Here is an 18,643-nt window from a genome sequence, read left to right as displayed (position 1 = left end):
CGCATACAACTACCACCCCCTTTCCCCACTTCCAAAAACATGTAATTAATTTCAGTCTCCACAGTATCATAAGTAAAATTACTGAATTACATGCAACCTTGAATACCTATTTACCTGACATAGCTTCGATCACTGAAACTTGATTAAACAAAAGAGGTAGTGGTGTTGCCATCATATACAAGGACACCCTCAAAACTGGAACAGTTAAACTGTTCCCCTCCCAACCTAGCCAACTCTGAAATCCTAACAACATGCCTAGTGATCAACCCAAATAAAAGAATTGTCATTATAACGGCCTATTTTGCCCTGGTAGCAATCTTCCCATCACTGAAAACCTAGCTTCTTGGGAATACACTACTTTCAACCAAGAAACAATTATACTCAGTGATTTCAACTTGGATTGGCACTCCTGTTCTTCCAAAACCTCCTCCCTCCTTCCTAACCTTTACAACTTCACTCAAACCATATTCTGCCCTACTTGTACAGACAAAGTTTCCAAAAGACTATCTACACTTGATTGGATTCTGACTAACAAGCCCAACCTGGGCTACCTAGCTGGCTGCCTACCAGACTCCCTCAGTGATCACTCACCTACCTTCCTATAGAGAAAACTAGGATAGACCCATATGAGCATAATATATAAATATATCCGTAACAAGAAAAATTTCTCCCCTTCTGTTTTTAACTTATTACTACAACAAAGCAACTGGTCACCTCTTAAAAATCTCCCTCTGGATCAGGCCATACACTACTTCAACACTACATTTCTCAATATACTAAATAACCTTGCACCCACAAGAAAAATAAGATTAAAATCTAAACACATACCCTGGCTAACAAAAAACACCAAATCACTCCTAAAACAAAGAGACAGAGCATGGGTAGCTTATCACACCACTAAAAATAAAATAAATCTCACCATATATCTCCAACTCCAATCTAGCTAAGAAAAAAACTAATATCCGACAAAAAACTTACTTCCAAACACTAAGTAAAAACAGTACAATACACTCGTGAGGGTGAACGCACCACTGTACATGATCCAAGAAGTAAAAACAGCAAAAATAAACCAGACTGTGGTAGTGACCATGCAGCACACATACAATATTCAAAGTTCATGAACAATATAGAGCCAAATACGCAGGAGTAAAGATAGTCCACGGTAAGATAGGGAAGTCCAATTTAATGTGCACGAACTGGTAAGCGCTTTCACATAGAGCTTCTTCAGACCAACAATAACATGCCATCTAGCTACATCTGTTCCTAATATACTGAGCTAAACCAATCACAACAGTCATGTAATTAATAAAGTAGCAAAAATTGAGCATTTCTTAAAAAAACCTCTCAAAGGCATCAAATTAAAAACATACAATAAGTTGTTCTAAAATCCATTTATATAAGTAAAAGAGAATATATTCAAATAAATCATGCAATAGTTTGTAGAGCACTAAGACACAAAATGTGTCTAAAATTATATATAAGGAATAGTAAAACGACTGACAGTAAGATCAAAACTATTTCTTACAATAATAAAGCTAAATACATGTTGAATTCATATTCAGCATGAAAAACTCATGGTCAATCTACATGAAAATATATATTGTAGTTAACATTATGCTATGTGTATTCTCCTGGACTTGAGGTAGGGCTTCATGTATGCTCTCTCATTCAGGCCTTTACCCCTATCAACCCTTAATCTCATAATCCATTTAACCTCCCTTTCCTCTGTACAATTTCTAACATCACCCCCTCCCCCCGGATATTCGGTGTAACTATATCTATGACCATGAATTTAAAGATGTGGTCCTCACTTGTTGCTTTCACATGCTTGGCAAGAGCATTGGTGGATGATCTCATCCTTATTCCATAGCTGTGCTCCCTAATTCTGTGTTTAAACATCCTGTCGGTTTTACCGACGTAGAATGACCTACATATATCACAGACTGCAAGATATACTACATGTGAGGTGGTACAATTTGCCATGATATTAACTTTGAAAATCTTTCCTGTATCTGGATGATTAAATGACCCCCATAGTCAATGAAATCCCAGAAATTACATTGTCCACAAGGATACATACCTATCCCTGTTACATTATCTGATTTATTAGATGACTGACACAAAATTCTTTTCAGATTCACCTTATTCTTGAATCTGAATTTTGGTCGATCTCCCACTATTTCCCTAATGTCAGGTCACAGAAAAATACCTCACTGATCACCAACGTATACTAAACCTAAAAACTTCTCAGTCCCCCGTAACAATACTTTCCTCAAACAGTACCAATATAGAACCTACAAACCAAACCAAACTTCTAGGAGTCACTACTGATGATTTCGATAGCCACGTTGCCCTCACCATCAAAAAGGTCCACACCAAACTAGGCTCCCTTTATAGAGCCAAACGTTTTGTCACAGATAGTGCTAGGTTAGCCACCGCCCGCTCACAATTTCTTTCCACCCTACTCTAGGGATCCCAAATATTTACCAGTCTACGTAAATCAGACCTGAATAGTCTAGAATCCTGCAAAAACAGAATTGCCAGATTTGCTACTGGCCACCCTTACAGGACCCACCACTGCTCAGTTCTCTCCCAACTCAATTGGCTTGAACTTCCTAACCTGTTAACACTCAATCAACTGACTATAACTTACAAAATACTTCACCAATCCAATGATTGCCCTGCATTTACTAATCTAATTCAGCCAAATATGAACCACAGACTACTAAGGTCTTCAAACAAACTACTGGTAAAGGTTACCAGCCCCACAACACACTAGCCTCCTCTCTACTCTCACATAATTGACAAGCTCTGGAACACTCTTCCCCAACCTATAGCTCAAAACTCTAACTTTCTTGAGTTCAAACACTTCCTAAAAGAACATCTTGCAACTCATTGGCTCTGCTCCTGCCTTACTCCTTGTTAAGCCTTCCCTTTTCCCTCTCTCTCTCTCTCTCTCTCTTATTCACCTATTCCCCTAGTTTATCCTATATTATTTCTCTTTCCCCATCTTGATCTTTCCATTAATTTCCTTCCTTTTCTACCCCCCTTTATTACTGTTTATCTCATCTTAGCTAACACTTTGCTTATTTTTCTCCCGCTAGAATATTCTTATGTTTAGATAAACTTTCCTATCTTTCTTGGTTCCATTCCTGGCACTGTCTAATTCTCTCCTGTTTTTTCAAATGTTGGTCATTCTCACTGTTATGAATCTGTATTTCATGTCTACTATAATTAATTGTATCTCTTTTTTAATGATATACTGTTGCATATCTAACTTAACATTGTTAATCTATTTAGTATGTATTTAGAATTCTCTACTGTATATTCTAGAGCTTTTCTCCCCGGGTGTCCACTGAAAATGGGCTTCTGCCCAGTCGGACATTACCCGGTACACAAATGTAATAAATAAATAAATACATTTTAATTAGTCATTGGAGTGGTCAGTGAGGTATATAGATGGATAATGATTTCCTGTGACTGACTGGATTTGCAGTTCATATTAAGAGTGCTACAGAGTTGACTGTTTGGATGCTGGTAGTGATATACCGATTTGTTTTCCAAACTGATTCCTGAAGCTTTTTAACTTTCTACCTTTCTTGTATCCTCATTACCTTGGTATTCATGTATATTTCTCTTCTTGGACTTGATGATTTGATGATTCAACATGTAGTGGTATTAGAAATGAGACTTATTTCCATGTACCAGGTACTGCTTGTGTTTAACCCCATCACTCCATCCTACAGTACTTTGGCAAATCTTGTGGATGTAGTAATATTTTTTGGCTTCCAGCTGTCAGCATCCTCACTAACTACTGTTCTCTTCCCATTAGTATACAAAAAAGGAGATGGAAAGAGGAGTAGTCACACTGCTAAACCATGAGACACATCAATGGATACTTCAATAGGCTGGAATTTACGCTCATCTTTTGTGTTCTCCCTCAAACCAGCTTTTCACTCACTGAATCAAGTAATTGTTAACAATTAACTGAATGAGTTTATCTATAATACCCTTATCCAGAACTGGGCTAAATGTCCAGCCAAGGTCTAGTTAAGTTTCATGGGTATTCAGTAATTAAGGTGGCTTCATAGTACGGAAGAATAAAATCCTGGCAAAGACTCAGACAACCCATGACTGATTAGTAACCACAGAATATTCCAGAACTTCACCATATCTTTCTCAAGTCTCAATTCTTCAAAATTTAGACTCAGACGTGCACTTTATTATCATGTCATACATGTCTTGGATTCCGTTTAGTCTGTTGACCACGTTCCTTATTTTTTCTCCTGGTAAGCAAGGATAGTCTTTGGTTGCCTAGAAAAAGTAGTTATATATTTTAGTTTTGCATACTACACACAGAATACAACTACATTTTTGGGGGTGCATGGGTTTAGATGACTTCTGACTAGGATAAGAGTAAAGACAGGTTTATTAGTATGTCAAATATGGCAAAGTTTTCACTCTGTATAAATTTGCTCAAGTAATGATCATGTATGGTTGTTTTGGACTATATTGGTTTTGTACTGTGCTGATCCCTGTGTTCTTAACAAACTTTGCGAGGCTTTATGTTGAGACAGCTTTAGAACTTCAGTGTATGTTCTTGTGGTTGTGTCGACACACTCACCTGCAGTAACATACACTGAGAATTTTGTCTTCAGTGTTAAAAATACATTTGCATCTCTTTTAAGGGGAAATGAAATTGTAAAAAATCTGAAGACTTTGTTATGGGCATACTGTAGTTTATTATACTTTAGGTAGCCATAACATGTGAAGTAATTAAAGAAGTGTTTCTATCAGCCTTACATATTCTTTATATGCCCCAAGTCACACCTACTACAGTGGAAATTATGGTACCCATATTTGTATCTTTTACTCAAACTATGAGATTGCCTAAAGCATACAGTTTACTTATAATGGAAAGCTGAGGTTAGTTTGTCAGATAAGAATAACTGCTAAATGCTCCCTGAGACTGAGGAATTTATTATTAGGTTATCATAACTCCTACTTCTACTTTAATATTCAGAAATACAATGCCCTGTATACAGCTCTTGGTTTCAGTCATTAATTCTGACCCTCAGCTATGATTTCTTAATACAGCATTTTTGATTGACTACTAAAGCAGTTCCATGGGTTTATCTTTTAATACACAAGTCAGAGTAATTCTAGTTAGCTGGTACTCTGCTAATGTGTGCGTGCATGCATATATGTATGTATATATGCCTGTGTGTGTGCATATGTATGTATATGTGCATGCAAGTAGGTATGTATGTATGTATGCGTGCATGTATGTGTGTGTATGTATGTTTATGTGTATGCATGCATGTATGTATGTTTGTATGTGTGTATGTATGTATGAGTGTATGTGTGTATGTTTGTATCTGTGTGGGTGTATTTATTAGACCACATTTATGCATAGTACAACAGCATCGTTTCTATTATGTGTGAGTGTAGTTAGCAGCAATTCTCCAAAATGAAAAGCAGAAATTCTCATCTGTCCATGCAAACTATCATGTGTTCTTCTGTACTGCTTTCAAGCATGTTTCAGTTACTACATTTTCTTAAATATTGACTTGGAAATACCCAGTCACTAATTAAGAGAAAAGCTGAATTTCCTCCTTGGTATTATATGAGACTGAACATTTAAATGATCTGAGTTTAGTTACCTGTTGCAAAAGTAGAGGTCCCAGTTAAAGGTAATGTTATTAACATGCATAAAAATCCTTTCATATATTATACAGTCAGAGATGGGCTTTACGCATGGTCCTAAATGAATAGACAGTCATCAGATTACCATTTGGTTTGCTATGAGACTTTTGGTTAATATGGCAGTCAGGTGTTCTAAATGTAGTCACTTTCTATTCTTGAACATGTATGGCTGCTAATGTCAGCCTCTTTGGGTATGCCTCAGACTATTCTACATTCAGTAGTCTCCTCTGAAATGGATATAGAAAATATTGTGCATGCTTTTTTCATAATGGATTTCTGACCTTTAAGCCTCTGTGTTTTCCTGTTTAGGGTTTATGCTTTGTGGAAAGAAGATTACATGCAGGTACCATTGTTTCTGCAGTTTTATAGTTTTTTTCTTCCTTTTTTAGTCATAGTTTGTGCCAGAGATAGTTATTTCTCAGAATTAGGCACACTGGTTGAATTTACTCTATTTTCCTAGTTAAGGCTGCATAATGTATTATCATCTCTTTTTTTTTTTCTGTCCCAGTTTCTAGACTATGTTACCTGATCTAACACAGATTATTTCCCCTATTGTATATATCCTGAAAAGCTTATTACAATCACACAACGAAGAACTAAGTCAATTTCAGCAACCCTTTTAAGGTAAGGACTTACTGTTTTATATTTTTTCTGCTTGGTCTAGATGTTCAATACAAGTATCTGAAAGGTGTATGACATACTGTGTTATTTTGTTTTGAGGTCATCTAACTGTAATTATACGACAGCTCATTGCCATTCAAAAATGTGCATGCTGACTGGTCAGCCCAACCGGCTTGCCCACTGTAAATTGAACATATACCAATAGAAAAAAGTCTGGCTGCTGTAGTACCGTTAAAAGGCCAGATTTTTCTACTGGCATATTTTACAGAGGGCATTTTCAAGAAATATCAGGTACATTTTGCAAAAGTAAAGAAACAGAAATATACTGATTGTCCTTGTATTTCTTCACTGTCCCTCTTTATATCTCAGCAGACTGTCATACCCCTCAACTGTCCAGATCTTTGCAGAATGGCCAGATTTTTCCCTCATTGTTTTGGTCTTTTTTTCTGCTAAAAAAGTGATTTTTCTGGCAAGCCACTAGGGATAGAAGCCATTAAATAACAGCAGACAATTGACATTTAGGCTTCATATTCTTCAGAAAATGTACGCTAACAAAAAAACTTTCTCGATCTAGTAACTTTCTAAGTTTATAAGAGCAAGATGATCTTTCCCTATTCTTGAACCTTTGTCTGACCCCCACCATCATTTATGTTTGGCTATGTCCAAGTTCTTGCATTAGTTAACAAAAAAAAAAAACAGCAATAAAGATTCTCTATTCACTGCTGCTTTTTCTGCACAGCACTTATGTACCAAATCCCATACACACGTTCTGTACATTGGTAAAGAAGGAAACATGTGGAAGAACACTGGAGTGGTAATTAAACAAAGACATTACTTAAGAATGGTAAGCAAGTTCTTTGTTAAGTAATGTCATTGTATAATAGCAATAATCCAATCCTGGGTGTGAGTGTATCAGGATTTACCCATGGTTGGCTTTGTTTAATCACTTGGGCTTCACCCTTGTGATCAGACCACGTCAGTCCTGGGTAAATCTTGATAAACCCATACCTAGTCATGGATTGCTTATGAATACCATAATCTGGACAGCCAGTTGGGTACATAGTTCTTATTAAAACAGTGCTATTGAATCTTGAGTTAATGGCACTCCAATCAAATGAATTATGATTTTTGCTTCAGTTGGAAAATGGTGGAACTACACTGTTTTTGTTCAGCAAACAAACATTTAAAAGGAATAGGCCAGTAAGCTAGTAGCTAATGGTATTCTGGCGCTTGACACTGATGTGTTTATATTAGTAAAAAGGGGGTTCCATTTTCATGGCAGATAATCTGTGTTTTGCTCTTATAAGCAGATGCAAATGCATAATCTGGAGATGTCTTGCCTTGTTATGCGGAACCTGTGGAGATCTGGTATAGTTAATTAAAATATGCTGCACTAATGCAGTTTACTTTAACATACCTTCATTGGTGAAACCCAAAAACATATTCCAGGGATTTCTGAATATGAAACTCTAGCACTGTAGTTTGGGGAGCTTAATGAACTCATCTTAGATGCATTAGATTACGGAGTATAAGCCCATATCCCAAACAAAGAGCTGGGATATCCTGAGTAAGATCATGACTATTTTGTCTTTGTCAAAGCTATGCAGCTCTCATCACTGCAGTATAAGCACTTCTGTCAGAGGTATGCAGCTCTCATAACTACATTATAAGCACTTCTGTCAGAGGTGTGCAGCTCTCATCACTGCAGTATAAGCACATCTGTCAGAGCTATGCAGCTCTCATCACTGCAGTATAAGCACTTCTGTCAGAGCTATGCAGCTCTCATCACTGCAGTATAAGCTCTTCTGTTAGAGCTATGCAGCTTTCATCACTGCAGTATGAGCACTTCTGTCAGAGCTATGCAGCTCTCATAACTACATTATAAGCACTTCTGTCAGAGGTGTGCAGCTCTCATCACTGCAGTATAAGCACATCTGTCAGAGCTATGCAGCTCTCATCACTGCAGTATAAGCACTTCTGTCAGAGCTATGCAGCTCTCATCACTGCAGTATAAGCTCTTCTGTTAGAGCTATGCAGCTTTCATCACTGCAGTATGAGCACTTATGTCAGAGCTATGCAGCTCTCATCACTGCAGTATAAGCACTTCTGTCAGAGCTATGCAGCTCTCATCACTGCAGTACGAGCACTTCTGTCAGAGCTATGCAGCTCTCATCACTGCAGTACAAGAACTTCTGTCAGAGCTATGCAGCTGTCATCACTGCAGTACGAGCACTTCTGTCAGAGGTATGCAGCTGTCATCACTGCAGTACGAGCACTTCTGTCAGAGGTATGCAGCTGTCATCACTGCAGTACGAGCACTTCTGTCAGAGGTTTGCAGCGCTCATCACTGCAGTACGAGCACTTCTGTCAGAGGTATGCAAGTCTCGCGCTCATCACTGCAGTACAAGCACTTCTGTCAGAGGTATGCAGCACTCATCACTGCTGTACAAGCACTTCTGTCACAGGCATGCAGCGCTCATCACTGCAATACAAGCACTTCTGTCACAGGCATGCAGTGCTCATCACTGCAGTACAAGCACTTCTGTCACAGGCATACAGCGCTCATCACTGCAGCACAAGCACTTCTGCCACAAGCATGCAGCGCTCATCACTGCAGTACAAGCACTTCTGTCACAGGCATGCAGCGCTCATCACTGCAGTACAAGCACTTCTGTCACAGGCATGCAGCACTCATTACTGCAGTACAAGCACTTCTGTCAGAGCTATGCAGCGCTCATCACTGCAGTACAAGCACTTCTGTCAGAGCTATGCAGCTCTCATCACTGCAGTACAAGCACTTCTGTCAGAGCTATGCAGTTCTCATCACTGCAGTACAAGCACTTCTGTCAGAGGTATGCAACTCTCATCACTGCAGTATAAGCACTTCTGGCTCCATATCAACAGTGGACTGTAAAGGCTACTCAGCCTTTTTGGGTAATTAGTTAAAGAAGGTTGGTTGGCATATTTGACAAGAAGGCTTTTAGTTATCACACCTTCTCCATAGTTATCACTTCTCAGCCATTGTACTAAGTGAAGTCAAAGAAAATAAATAATTTTATTCTTTGGGGAAGCGATTCTGGTTTGTTCTGTACCTCAGAACTTACCTTGCAGTTTAACGTTTAGAGAGCAAAATCTATTTATTCCTTCCTGATAAGAGTACTAAATCTAGTATTTTGATTGGTGACATTAAAATATATACTTTGATGACATATCAAAAGCACCTGAAATTATTATAGAGCTAAGATACAGAAAGAGAGCGTGCAGACAGGAACAAGATCTTAGTGGGAACTGAATAATGTTTCTTAAAGTACATCAAATATCTTACTCAGTTCAATGCCCGGTATTTTGGATGGAAAGGAGTACCACAAATACCAAGAAGGGAAGGAGCAGCAGGGATCTTTTCTGTCCACAGATTTATGGTTTATAAATCTAAGGCAGAACTCATAACAACTTGATAAAACCTGTACAATCTATTTTTTTTTGCATGATTCTGCTTCTTATTTATGCATTCACTTAGTAAATAATTTTTGCTGACTTGGTAATTCCCAATATGTGTGGCAAATTTCAGGGGATATCCAATGTGTTATTCATACTCACTGTGTATAATTTAGCCAAAACATGGGAAATTCTCCTACTTTCTTTTATGTAAGAGTCATGAAAGCTGTACTACTACCAACTCAGGCAGATAGGACCCCTACTTATAGTCTGAACCAATGGATGTAAGGGTGAATGTGGAGATTTTTTTTCAAGATAATTTGAACACTTTGTTACTTTTGAAAGAAAGGGTTGGTTTTACATCACTGGGTTTTGTGCATTATTATGTTCTGAAAAGACATTCATCAATGTCCAGTGGGAATGTATCTCTGACAGGGTGTAGTTATATTCATAAGCTCAGATTAATTTCATCCATAAATCTGTTGAATGCAAGCCAATCTGTCATAATGAAAAAGATTAACAAGGTGTCAACTATCTGAAGAATTTAACAACATATACAATAGAGAAAGGATTAAATAACCAGAAATGACATTAATTATGCCATACTCAGTTCATTTGTATATCTCACTTACCAAATTTAATTTTTTAATGAGCTCTTGTTTCCTCCCCTTCTATAATGCTGACAGACATAAAAACATTGCCACAGAGAAATTAGTTTAATTATTATGAAATAAAATAAACAGTTTGTTCTTAATAGAACTTCATCAGAACTGTCAACCACAAATTATTTAATCTAATAAATGTCATTTCATCAAACAGTCAAATGACTAGTTTAACCAATAACATCATTACTATTCAAATGTATATAATGTATGGTCAGCTTTATTGCTTGTCTTATATTTGTTTATTTTCTTTTATTGTTTTCACAGATTGTACTAGTTTGTTATTTTCTTAATATTTGTAACCATTGTTCGATTTTTTTAATTCTATTTAATGATTGACACAAGCATCCTCCAAAAGGGTCTCACAGAGACAGATAACTGGTGCCAGAACCATGGCCTAAAGCTAAATGCCAAAAAGTGCATAATCATCCCCTTTGGGAAAAACAAAGTGCCCACAAATTACCATATAGGTGGTAATCCATTAAGTACGGAAGAAGTAATTAGGGATTTGGGGACCCAAGTAGATTGCAATCTCTCCTTTGACAATCACATTGCCAAAGTGGTTAGAAAGACCTTCTATATAGCCCACCTTATCAAGAAAGTGTTCACTTCTAGATCAAGAGAGGTCATTGTGCCCCTCTACTCATCACTCATCAGGCCCATAATTGAATACAATGCCCCATTTGGGATTACCTTACCTGACACCTGCAGCAACTGGAAAGACCCCAAAGGTACCTCACCAAGAAGATCAAGGGACTCAAACAGATGCCCTATGCAGTTAGGCTAAAGAAACTCCAGCTCTACTCAGTTGCTTACCGCCTACTCAGAGGTGATCTGTGCCTGACGTATAAAGCCATGTCCAAACCAGAATTAATGGACATGCTCCACCTCAGGAAATCCAAATCCCTTAGAGCTACATGCTCCAGGGACTTAAACTTCAGCACAGAAATAAATAGGACATGCTGGAGGGACAGATTCATATCCCAGAGGCTCCCCTCACTCTGGAACAAAATCCCAATCCATGTTAGGCAGAGCCCCTCAATGACCCTCTTCAAGAGAAATCTTGACGAGTGGATGGGAGATCATAGGTTTACCCCTGAGATCTCTTCTATGTCCCTACTAGACAGAGGCACAGTAAACTAACCTTAAAAGGGCTACCTTCTGTGACCTACTATACAGAGGCACAGTCAACTAATCTAAAAGGGTGGTGAAAGCCAAACACACTCTGGCTAGGCTTATAAATGCCCTAGGGAAGATAGCCTAATATCAACCTATGAGTACTGTGCAGCTTTTCTTCCTGGGCCTCTGGTGAAAATGGGCTCATACCCAGTCGGACTTTCCCAGTAAACAAATGCAAAATTAATAAAATACATAATGAATTAGTACTAATGAATAAAAAGTCCTACCCATCATAGAGACCATTAAAAATTGAAACACTAGAAAGAATTAAAATACTAAAAATATTAAAATATCCCAGTGCCCCACATCCTTCACTGGGTCTACTGGCACTCTAGTCACCCTTGATCCACTGCCTGAATTTAAACCAGAGTCAGCCAGTATCTTTAGGATGTCCTTGGGGGGTCCTAGTGGGGGGTGGTTGTACTGCCCTACTTCAAGCTAAGGAATTTTCAACTTATAACCTACCCTGTTCCACACTCCCTCCCTCATGGCTTCTATGTTGATGGTCGGGGTCGGAGTGTAATGAGGAAGTGTAATGTTACACCCTGCTTCTACAGTACCCACCCTAAACATCTTTAGACCACGTTTATGCTAGTGATGCTCCTAGTCTCTACTGGAGGAATAACTTCAACTACTTTATGATTTTGCCACAAGTAGGCCTGATTGTTAAAATATCTTTGAAAAGTACTTAGTCATTGTGAATAACCTACTCTTAGTATATTTGCATATAGGTGGAGTGGTGCTCTTTGTGGATAATCACTATACACATGTGAACCTTGGTGCTATGAATACCAACCTAATAATTTTCATAAATATTATATACACATACAGATACACACACAACAAAAATGTAGGTTCATACTTATATACTAGAGTAATGACCACCAAGGGCTTTATAAGCTTAGCCATGAAGTCCAACCCAATTGTGTCCCTATTTATCATGGGCATTTATTAGGAGGGGCTATGTTAGTTAGGAAGTTTCTAGCAGTTGTATGTGAGGGGGTATGCTTGTTTGGGCATTACTGTCTGCCTCTTTCTATCATAGACATGACGACCAGTCCCTGGGTGAATTTCCAATTTTCCAATCATTGTGCAGCCTATTTAGATATTTTCACATCCACTGTTTTCCATATATGCATTATACAAAGTGCCCACTCAACAAACCAGTAGTACACTTGAGTAAACCTCACTTACTACAAATTGTCTCCTGCCCAGCTGGTTTCTTTAAACCTTTATACTTGTCAATTGATTATTTAATTGAAGCTAATATAAAAAAGATGCTGCTGATTGTCATGGATTATTCCTATGAAGGCTTTCTTTAGCCGAGGTACCAGAATACAATAAATCTGCAGTTTCCTGGCTCCTGAATGTGGTTGTTCTTTTTTGCTGTTTTCATGTTTTTTTCTGCTCCTGCCCATTTTCCCAGAGATCCCATCTGCTTGGAACCCTAACCACACTCTGAAGCGTCCTAAGTTAATATAGCTCCATCACTGGAAAATAAAAGATTTATTTTATTGTTTTGCACTTCACTTTAGAGTGGTACTATTTTACTTTTCATTTAGTTGTTGATTTTGCTTTTAAACCATTCTAAAGGTCCCTAGTACTCGGGCATTGAGGATGAACGTGGCTATGCATAAGTATACTTATGAGAGTTAAGGCAAATGGCATACAGTGCAGCTTTTATTATTAACTTTTATAAATTATAAAGGGGTTTAATATGTTTTATATAGAGCGATCCTTATGTGGATACCCCATTGTTTACTTTAATAAATGGAAAAGGGGAGACAGAAAGGACTGAAAAAAATGGCAGAAATAGCAAAAAGGACGACACATTAGGAGAACATCAAGAGGGTTGTGCACGAGGAAGAGGATGAAGAGGGGGTACTATGTTTTTGTCAGTGGATAGACCCCCTATTTTTTCCCTTTTTTATATAAGAAGGTAGACTGGGTAAGAAGGAAGTAAGAGGGTGTAGGAGAGAAGATAAGGGGAGTGATGATGAGCTCAGCACAGGAGGAGCCCCCTCTTTACAGGACCAAAACCATTTCCACTGTCTAATGGTACTGTAGTAAAGGACCCCAATACTGAGGGGGCAGGGTAGAGAGTCTTCAACCCACTGAACAGTATCCTTAGCTGGCTGAAGGTGTCTCTCCATTACCTGCTCCACCGCATTCTCAACCAAGTTACAAAGCCCATGGTCAGTGAGGCTTGGCAGGCTGTTACATGTCAGGGTGCCTGCAGAACTGGTACCACTGCCTTGACCCTCTGAGGACGTCCCTGGACAGTCAATGGGTGAATGTTCTCTGATGTGGGAGGGACATGGCTTGTCAAATCCTAAGGATTCTGGGCCTGTAGAAAAATAAACAGAAATGGGAGAGTAATAAAATAAAGAAGGAAAAAGAAATGCATAATTAACTTTAGAAAAAAAGAGGAAAAAGGGTGGGGAGGAGACAAAGAAGAAATGCAGACAACAAATTCACATGATGTTGGACATCATTCCATTCTTTATTAGCACAGTGACTTTCATTTAATTAAATCTTATTCAAGTAAAACAACATTTCTGGGAAATGCTTTTGGATACATGGGAACAATCAGCATACTACTATCAAGTGGTGGTGAATTTTACATTTGCAGTCTATTGATACTAATGAGATGTGCTAGTTTAACCTAACAAATAGTAACACATTGGACATTTCTACCTGATATGGATTTTGCTGCAACAGTCTACTGAAACAATTTACTCCTTCTACTATCTTTCTGTATGAATTATTCTTGCAGTTACAGTAACAAAATCAGTTAACAGAAAACAGCATTTATTACTTAACATTTCTCTTTTTAATCATATTTACAAGTGCTCTCAGTCATCCTAACCAGTCTCCTGTTCTGACAGCCTGAATAGTAATGTATTTCTTCATCAGCAGTGTAGAGAACACATAACAGCATGGTTGTTTATCTGTCTCCGATTTTTGTTCCTCAATATTTCTAACTTGATTGCTAGTACTGCTTAGCAAGGCATTGAAGCTATTTTTTCACTTGCTTATTATGTAGACATTTGCTTTAAACAGGTACTTTCAGTTTTGAAATATGCTTTAATTTATTAAGCATGGAAATACTAAAGCACAGATTGTCTACAGTGATTACGCTTAATCCTGCTGTGATAATATTTCATCATTACTGCATGTTAAAACAGTAAGCGTGCATCTTCATTCAAATTATATGTAGTGCACAGCACGTCTGGTTGGGGAGGGATAGTTTCTGGAATCTTAGCAAACACTTCCAATGTATGTTCTACTTCCCATTATGTTTTCCATACTTAAGTTGCAGTTTAAGTAATATTATGAGAATTTTCTCTAGGCAACACAATTTTACCTTCTCCTCAAAGGGAGAAGCTGTACACACATAAAATGTAGCAAATGAAAGGAAGTTTTATAATCTAGATCAACTTTAATTAAACACAATAAATCTACTTATATTATCCATTATTTATAATAAATGTAGTACGTATAGTTCATGTGCTTTGATAACTTACTGCTTAACAGATGTAAGCACAAGCATATTTGAGAATTCTGTAGAAATATATACAGCAAAGAGGTGGGTGGAGTGTGTAAAAGAAGTCTTGCGACAGTCTGGCATGAGCATCGAAGAAGGAAGGAGAGTTGTACTGAACAGAGCGAGATGGTGACAGTTGACATGACTTCCTGACCCCATGTAGAAAATGGGAAAAAGGGGGTTGTTGATGATGTGTACAAACATAAATAGAATTTGTACAACTGGTAATCTCTCTCTAAACTATGTGCTGGCACTTGCTTGTTATTTAACCTCAACTCCATTCCCAATATCCACTCTAATTAGGGTGCAGTACCTACTGCCAATCATTAGCGGACCGGAGTTCCACTGTGGCGACCCCTACACAGGAAAAGCCGAAAGACAAACAACAACCTAACCAAGTTCAGCCATTTTCGATGTGTAATTAATATTGCAGAAGAAATGACTACTTTATAAAATGATGATACTAATAAATAATTTCTGGCCTATAGAAAGAAAACCCTTTCTTTACAAAAATTGTCTGTATGTACTTCAAGTAACAGCTAAGCTAATATCTACTATACATAAAATTATGTGGCAATGCAAGCATACTTTTTTCTTTGTGTATAAATACATAATTTTATATACATAAAAGATATTTGTAAGTATATTAAAGTAAATGTACATCTGTATTTTAGACAGATAGGTACACATACTTACATGTATTTCTTTACTCATGCATATACATTTATATTTATACACAAAAGTATGTCATCACATCAGATGCATTTCTGTATACAGATATGTTTATGCTTTTTCATGCTTGTAATTGCATACAGATATATATTTGTATTTGTATTTGTATATATTTGTAGTTATACAATTGCATATACCTTCAGTCATACAGTATTTATATAGTCTGTTTTTAAACCTATATTTAATATGATTAAAAAAAATAATACTTATCTGGCCTTATCACTGTCATCTGATCTACCCACTTAGCCATCTGGTCAGGCTTATGTTTCTTTAGGTCTTTGTATGTGTGTCAGCACTGGGGGTCAGAGCAGGTGATCCCTGTCAGGGATGACAGATTCTCACCCAACTCCTACCAGATGTCAATTTTTTCCAGCCCGACCCATGGACACAGGATTCAATCTTATCCAGGTCTGAACTCCTAAGAAAGTAGAGCATTGTTTTGTTCTTCTTCTTGCCAGACCAGCTCGGAGCTCAGACTCATGCCATCACAAGTGCTGCCATCATTTGAAGTTTTACTGCCAGAATGAGGAGTACAAGTTCAGGGCAATGATACACAGGTTTGGAACCACACCCACTAGAGTGTGACATCACCATAAAAAAATATCCTGTAGGGGACATTACTAATGAAACTACTATTACTGGCAAGTTTGGTTTAATCAATTGCTTTATCAAATGCATTTCATTAAAGCAACACTTTCACATTTCCTTTCCATGGTGAATAAAATTCATTCATGAAATCATTACTTTTCAAGTTGCTTTCTTGTATTTCTGATTATGTGATTAAGTTTTATTTTATATGAATAGTAACTCCTTTATTTAAGCATTCCCATTTCAGTATTGCATCAATGTAAGTCATTTCAGGTAATAAGCTGCATCACGGTTTGCAGGATGGCCATTGATTACACTTCTTGAACATGCAGACTTGATGAGATCCGACTCCATTTTCCTTTTTCTAATCATAGGAATTTTTGAGAAATACTGGGGTTGCTCAAAGTCTGCTGTGGCCTGCTGTGGATTCCGCTGCTGCAGCAAGCAAATTCACAAGTACTCACAACACATACTTGTGTGGACGAGTGACTTACACATTCAAATATTACTGCAATTCATAGAAATAAACATAACTATGCCTAATTTGCATAAATCAAGTGTAAATGTCTCTGAATTTATGCAAATAAGTTTAAGATTGCAATATTAATTTACAATCACTCAAGATAGACCACACAGGCAAATCAATTAGTAAAAAGTTACAAGAAAAACCTGTTTGGCAATACTCTGGAAACACAGGGTTTTTATACCCAGCTGATGTCTATAACCATTAAGGTATCTGCAAAATATCCCAAATAACATCTAAATCAAAGAGTAAAAAGGTCACACAGACAAACCAACCTAAAAGATAAAATAAAAATAAAATTTCTTAAAAGAAAAATTTATTTGGTGATGAGGTCATAAGAAGACCGAAACATGCATGCCCGCAGCTAATGGTGTTTGGCTTTATTGGCCTGAATTTGTCCATAAAGACTTAAAAAAGGAAAAAATAAAAAGTCATGGACATTCAAAAGCCATATAGCTGAAAAACTTGATGTCCTTTTGAGGTCATTTGCATATATCCCATGGGCCTCTATTACAGCAGATTTAAGGTATCACACAGTAAAAACATTTACTTGGCTAGGTTTTTCTTTTTTTCTTTTCTTGTTTTTTTTTTTTTTTTTTTTACTCAAGATAGGTGGGAAATGCTATAGGAAGTTGCAAACTTATTCAAATAAGAAAATAATAATAAAACAATAGAAATGAGTTGAAAGCAGTTGATACTGATTTTAGATAACAGAGTTTACTAGAACTAATGTGTATTTTACATCTCTGACAGTGAGATGCAAATGATTCATGTATTTATTCATGACATGAGTGATATATAAATGTGAATACGTGACACCAGCACTGAAATTTTGTGGAGAGTAATTGCAATATAAAAAAATGTAAAAAAAATTTGGAATTTATTTTTGGAGGAATGATTAACTATCAGTAGTGTGGCTAGGGTATGGTGAAATGGCCAACTACCCTGGATACAAAAGTTTGCAATCAACCAATTCCAATCTTTCTTTAATGCAATACTGGCTTTTAAAATCTGGGACTGCATTTGCAGTCAAAGATGAGCACTGTAGTGCTCTGTGAGGTGTAAACTGTAGAAACTGCTTGCTACATTGTAACAAACCCTGAGTGTTACATTGCTTCCTGCAGGCAGGGTATACAGTGCAGCAATGGTTTGCTACATTTGTGGCAAGCAGTTTGTTGCCGTTCAAAAAGAAGATTTTTTTTTCTGAACTAAAGCATAACTGCCATAACATTCAGTTCAGGCAGGGTATAAACTGTAACAACTAATTGCTACATTTGTTGAAAGTAGATTGCTAAAGTTTAAAAAAAAAATAATTAAAACATGTGTGCTGTAGAGTTCCATGCAGGCAGGCCATAAACTGTAGCAAATAGTTTGCAAACGTTTAAAAGAAGATTTTTTTTTTAAATAAAATATTTTGCAGGAGGGTGGGGCAGGGCACAGAGATGGGACCTGAATGGCTTGGGCAGGAGGAAGGGGGTGTATCATACATCTAGCCACCTTCTTGGTGTACTAGTAAAAGGAACGTCCATTTTTTTTCTTCAATGGAAGAGCGGGGGTTGTAAATCTAACAGTAATGAGCTGATCACTTACAATGTAGTGATCAGCATATTACAGTGAAGTTTTTTTTTTTCTCCTCACTTGAAGAGATGT

At 37.3% G+C, this 18,643-nt stretch overlaps 1 protein-coding gene across 1 annotated transcript in view; it reads left to right on the top strand.

Annotated features, from left to right (window-relative positions):
* P2RY10 (P2Y receptor family member 10) overlaps positions 1–18,643 on the top strand; it is a 343,312-nt gene that overhangs the window by 286,682 nt on the left and 37,987 nt on the right. The window contains exon 3 of the mRNA XM_044057151.1: positions 6,215–6,330. The gene's annotated coding sequence lies outside the window, so the exon portion shown is untranslated. The remainder of the gene's footprint in view (positions 1–6,214; positions 6,331–18,643) is intronic.

The sequence above is a fragment of the Protopterus annectens genome, chromosome 15.part0 (genome assembly GCF_019279795.1).
Source record: "Protopterus annectens isolate FY-2018-M chromosome 15.part0, PAN1.0, whole genome shotgun sequence".
NCBI lineage: Eukaryota > Metazoa > Chordata > Ceratodontiformes > Protopteridae > Protopterus > Protopterus annectens.
Note: the sequence above shows the minus strand (reverse complement) of the source record. Positions and strands in the feature narration are given on the sequence as shown.